Here is a 6000-nt window from a genome sequence, read left to right on the forward strand (position 1 = left end):
ATGCCGGGTCGTGCACTTTGGCCACAACAGCCCCAGGCAGCTCTATAGGCTTGGGTTGGAGTGGCTGGAGGACTGTGTGGAGGAAACGGACCTGGGGGAACTGATTGATGCTCGGCTGAACGTGAGCCCACAGTGTGCCCGGGTGGCCAAGAAGGCCAACGGCATCCTGGCTTGCATCAGAAACAGTGTTACCAGCAGGAACAGGGAGGTGGTTGTCCCCCTGTACTCGGCACTGGTGAGGCCGCACCTCCGAGGGCTGTGTTCAGTTTTGGGCCCCTCACTGCAAGAGAGACATTGAGGCCCTGGAACGTGTTCAGAGGAGGGCTACGAAGCTGGTGAGGGGTCTGGAGCACAGGCCTTATGAGGAGCGGCTGAGGGAACTGGGATTGTTCAGCCTGGAGAAGTGGAGGCTCAGGGGAGAGCTTATAGCTCTCTATAACTTCCTGAAGGCAGGTTGTAGTGAGCTTGGGGTCGGCCTCTTCTCTCGTGTAATCACTGATAGAACTAGAGGGAATGGCTTCTAGCTGCGCCAGGGGAGGTTCAGGCTGGACATTCGGAAGTATTACTTCTCGGCAAGGGTAGTCAGGCACTGGAATGCACTGCCCGGGGAGGTGGTGGAGTCACCGACCATGGGGGTGTTCAGGAAACGTTTGGACGTTGCGTTGAGGGATATGATTTAGCTGGGAAGTACTGGTGATGGTTGGACTGGATGATCTTTTAGGTCTTTTCCAACCTTGATAATTCTGTGATTGTGTGAAGGAGGGAAACCCAATACTTCGGAGTGGTCATTGCATCTTAGGTCTGGGCTCAGCCCGTGCAGCAGCACCTCGGGGCTGGGGCCGAGCCCGGTGCCTGGGGCTGTGCTGCCTGCAGGAGGGCTGCGGGGCTGGGGCAGCCGGTGTGGGTGCAGCACATGGGCATGGGGGAGGGCCGGCAGCAGGGAGGGCGTTGGGCCTGAGCCCCGCTCGTGTTGGTCACAGCACAGGGGCCGCAGGGGACGCCAGGAGCGCAGAGCAGGGAGGGCCGGGCTGTGTGCAGGCCAGGGCATGAAACCTTCCCTCGGCAGCTGCTGAGCTGCTGAGCTTTTCCCCCACGTCTGCAGACTCTCCGATGAGGCTCTGCAGCAAAGCCAGCCGGGCCATCCTGATAGTGCACAAGGGGTTAGGAAAGGGCACAACTGAGCAGTCATTGAAGAGCACAAAGCAGCGAAGCACAGCACGAGCCATTGACTGCCTGCACAGATGAGGCTTCTGCAGGCACCTCCGTTGGAGATCTGCGTACTGAGTGTGGGCGGAACGTGAAGGGAAAGGAGGAGAGGAGGGGAAGGAAGGCAAAGAAAGGAAAGGAAAAGAGGAGTCCAAAAGGCCAGAGCAGGAAAGGAGAAGGAAAGCTCCGTGCCGCCGGCGCCACCCGCCAGGAATCCGGAGCGAACCCCCCCACAGGCCCGGGCCGGCCCCAAGGCCGCCCTTAGCAACGGGACGGCGCAGGCGGTTGCTAGGGCCGGGGCAGGAAGTAGCTTCCTGCCGGCCGAGAGCGCTTCCGGGGCAGCGCGGCGTGGCGGCGCGGAAGTTTGAATGGGGCCGGTAGGAGCGGGCTGTGTGCTGCCAGCGGGGCCGGGCCGCGGTGCGGGGCACGGAGGGATGTCGGCGAGCAGCTCGCGGTGCTGGCGGCACGCAGAGGCGATGCGTGCGGTGCCAGCGAGTGGCGGAGCTGAAGGAAGGGGAATCCATGTCCTTCCTCTGGCTGTCGGCGAGCGGGACGAGTCAGGGCTGCAGTTGTGTGTGATGGTGTTTGTTGCTGGGACCGGCTGCCCGAGCAGAATGGGGGCAGCGAGAGGGAGGCTTGACAAGCGCCCGCAGTCAGCAGCACGGCCCGTCCTGCCCGCCTTGTTGCTGCTGTTGTGAGTCTGTTGGATGTGGAAGCTGGAGGTATTAATGGTGGGTCGTGGTGAATCCCCCAAGAGGCCGCCCAAGGAGAGGCGCTGGATGCCAACATGGAGAGCAGAGCTTGTGTGTCCCAGGAGGCAGGCGTAGTCAGGTCCGCTTTGGAGCCTGCTGTTGTTGGCGCTGAGCTCAGGAGCCCATCAGCGTGGTGCTGCGTGCTGCGGTATGGCAGCCCGAAGAGATTCCCTGTGGTGGAAGGGGAGGCCGAAGGAGGCCGAAGGAGGCCGAGGGCCCTTTGCTCAGGGCCGGCTCCTCTGTGCCCTCTTGCTGGCCGGAGAGCAGGGCTGTCCCGCTGGGCACAGCGAGTGCCTTCTGGCTGCCGTGCCGTGCCCTGCCCTCCAGCCCCCTCCTCATGCCATGTGGAACGCCAGTGCCAGCAGTGCCAGCAGCGCGGCCGCCATTTTAGAACCCTGGCCATGTCACAGCCGTTGCCTTGGTCACCGCTGCCCCACGCAACGCACTCGCCTCTCTGAGCTCTGGCCGTCAACAGCCATGTGGGCAGCAAAGAGAGCGAGGCTGGACGATGGGCAGGATGGAGGTGGGAAGATGGAGCCGGGGACCACAGGAATGAAGAGGAAGAGGGGGCCCGCCATGACATCGGGCAGCAGGCAGGCAAGAGAGCCCGTTTCCATCACACCTGGACCAGCCCCGTGACCACCTCCGTGGAGCCCATGGAGGTGGATCCACCTCCGGACGAGCCCATGGAGGTGGATCCGCCTCCGGACGAGCCCATGGAGGTGGGTCCGCCCGCGGCACAGCTGGCCTGGCACCACAACCACCGTGCCAGGCCCCGCATCAGCACCACCAGGGCTGCAGCATCGCTGGTCCAGGCGCAGGGCTCCTTACCGTCTGCGCGGCCCCCGCCCCCGGCGTTAGTCGGGAGGCTTCATTTCACATCTGCTGCTCCTCTGCGGGTCCCCGGTCCCATCTTAACCCTCCGATGTCCCATCTTAGCCCATTTTTATTGTTGATTTCCTTGTTAATTTAGTTGTAGTGTTAGGAGTAGGTTATTGTTCATGTTTTTGGTTAGGAGTAGGTTATTGTTCGTGTTTTTGATTAGGAGTAGGTGTTACTGTTCATGTTTTAGTGTTAGGTGTAGGTTTTTTTCCTGTTTTAGAGTTAGGCTTAGGTTACTGTTGGTGTTTTATTGTTAGGTGTAGGTTTTTGTTCCTGTTTTAGAGTTAGGCTTAGGTTACTGTTCGTACTTAGGGTTAGCTGGGTTCCTACCAGCAGCTGGCAGCAAACAGCGCTCACATCGGTAAGCACGACGCCTGCTTTCTCACCCGAAGACGTGAGCGCTGCTCCACGAGTGCGGAGATGTGCTGACATCTCCCAGGGATGGGATTTGCAGCTTGTGACTCTTCTGTTGCAGGTTGTCGAGGGGCAGCGCGTGAGTGGCTGTGAAATGCAATTGGGCTTCAGGAGAGCAGTCCTGGAGCTGCCGTTGTAAGGTAGGTGTGCCTTACTGTAAGCGTGCTCTGAAGCAGTGCTGGTTAAGCACGGCTCACTCCTCTGTCTTCAACAGATCAGCTTTCTGCTCACTTTATTTCCGTGGCTGGCGTTGTAGAGCACAGCAGCAGCAAGGCCGCGAACACGTCCACAACCAGGTACGTGAACATGGGTAACTTTAATGGTAAAGAATAACATTGCTGTGATAGTAATAGGGCAGTGGTTACGTGTGTGTGATGGAGCTCAGGGATAGGTTTAATCTTGCCTGGTAAGCTCTTCCCTTATTTGACGTCCACCCGTCCTCATCTGCTTCTCTTCCCCACCTGCAAGTGCAGCAGTACCGAAGGCTGAGGCTCTTTTCCTAGGCAGGCGGGCAAAGGCAACTGGAATGCAAGTTTGATGTCCCTCTTGTTCTCGGGTCAGTAGGCCCTGGATCTCTTCCGAGCGGCTCTCTAAGTTAGCCTGAAATGTTTGCTAGCAGGAAGTGACCCCGTCGCAGTGCCTGAGACTAACGGTGCCTTTTTCCCCCCTCTCAGCAGGCAGCCTCCGTGAGAGCAGTGGAGCAGCAGGCTGTCTGCACTATGGCTGCTGAACTGCATTTCTCGCCACCTGAGATCCCTGAGCCCACACTAATGGAGAACGTGCTGCGCCTACGGACTCTTGTTTGGAGCCCTTTTCCAGCTCCTGTGTGTTCTGGCCATCATCCTGCCAGTTTCCAAGTCCCCAAAGGCAGTAAGTAGCGCTGTGTGAGACTGATAGCAATGCTCAGGCAGTGGGCTGGGAGGGAGCCGTCTGTAGCTGTTTGCCTACGGCAGAGTGCCCCGGCACTGCTGAGAGTGCCGCACTTGGTTCTGTCCTTCCTTCCGCACTCCAGCAGCCTTGAGGTGCCAGCTTGTCCTATCCTGCAGCTGCTGCGTGCGCCCTATGAGCTGCCAGGCAGGGGTCCACCCGATTAGCTCGGACAGCCTTGCTATAGAGGACTTCAGGCTCTGTTTTCATGGGATTTTTGGGAACTAGACAGAGGGGGAGTTTCTAATGTGCCCTGAGGTCAGGAAGGCGATTTCCAGTGCTGGTCCCCAAAGCTGCTCGGTCAGGTGACTTGAGCTCCCAAAGCCAGCTGTCAGCCAGTTGTTAGGGAGCTCCCTGACTGTGTCCCAATTGCTTCTTGTAGGACTCGGAGGGTTTTGAGTCTAAGACTTGGGAGACGGTGAAGAAACCCAAGGCGAGTGCTGCACAGCTGAGCAAGAAAGCAAGAAGGAAAGCAAAAAGAAACGATAAGGGCTTGAGCAGTGAGGCGCAAAGGACAGCAGAATCGCTTGGAATGCTTCCTCAGAGGTGCACCAAAGGACACAGACTGCGTGGTCCTGTTTTCAGGCATGGCCGTGCTTTCCCTTTTGTGGACTGCGGAGAGGAACTAAGGAAGCTGGTGTCTTTAGTCATTACCAGTATCCCGCCTATTTGATTTCCCATTGAAATGCATTTTGGTTGCATTAGCATCTCTTTCTTGCAAATAAAAGCGAAACAAACATTTGAATAATGGTGCTGCCTCTTCAGTAGCTGCTCAAAAGGTGCCTGGCTCGGGCTGGCAATCGCAGGGCCATGAAGCGGTCGGCTTCACGTCCCTCCCCTGGAAATGGAGCTGCTTGTCCCACGTTTCAATTGGCTGGGAGTGTGGATCTGCCTGGGGGTAGCGAGGCCCTACAGAGGGCTCTGGACAGGCTGGAGAGCTGGGCTGAAGGCAATGGATGAGGTTCAACAAGACCAAATGCCGGGTCGTGCACTTTGGCCACAACAGCCCAGGCAGCTCTATAGGCTTGGGTTGGAGTGGCTGGAGGACTGTGTGGAGGAAACGGACCTGGGGAACTGATTGATGCTCGGCTGAACGTGAGCCCACAGTGTGCCCCGGGTGGCCAAGAAGGCCAACGGCATCCTGGCTTGCATCAGAAACAGTGTTACCAGCAAGGAACAGGGAGGTGGTTGTCCCCCCTGTACTCGGCACTGGTGAGGCCGCACCTCGAGGGCTGTGTTCAGTTTTGGGCCCCTCACTGCAAGAGAGACATTGAGGCCCTGGAACGTGTTCAGAGGAGGGCTACGAAGCTGGTGAGGGTCTGGAGCACAGGCCTTATGAGGAGCGGCTGAGGGAACTGGGATTGTTCAGCCTGGAGAAGTGGAGGCTCAGGGAGAGCTTATAGCTCTCTATAACTTCCTGAAGGCAGGTTGTAGTGAGCTTGGGGTCGGCCTCTTCTCTCGTGTAATCACTGATAGAACTAGAGGGAATGGCTTCTAGCTGCGCCAGGGGAGGTTCAGGCTGGACATTCGGAAGTATTACTTCTCGGCAAGGGTAGTCAGGCACTGGAATGCACTGCCCGGGGAGGTGGTGGAGTCACCGACCATGGGGGGTGTTCAGGAAACGTTTGGACGTTGCGTTGAGGGATATGATTTAGCTGGGAAGTACTGGTGATGGTTGGGACTGGATGATCTTTTAGGTCTTTTCCAACCTTGATAATCTGTGATTGTGTGAAGGAGGGAAACCCAATACTTCGGAGTGTCATTGCATCTTAGGTCTGGTGCCTCAGCCCGTGCAGCAGCACCTCGGGCTGGGCCGAGC

General features: G+C 58.1%; 1 pseudogene; it reads left to right on the forward strand.

Annotated features, from left to right (window-relative positions):
- Positions 1-3472: 3472 nt before the first annotated feature.
- LOC140264902 (protein MANBAL-like) lies at positions 3473-4854 on the forward strand (annotated as a pseudogene).
- The last annotated feature ends 1146 nt before the right edge of the window (positions 4855-6000 follow it).

The sequence above is a fragment of the Excalfactoria chinensis genome, unplaced genomic scaffold (assembly GCF_039878825.1).
Source record: "Excalfactoria chinensis isolate bCotChi1 unplaced genomic scaffold, bCotChi1.hap2 Scaffold_340, whole genome shotgun sequence".
NCBI classification, from domain to species: Eukaryota; Metazoa; Chordata; class Aves; order Galliformes; family Phasianidae; genus Excalfactoria; species Excalfactoria chinensis.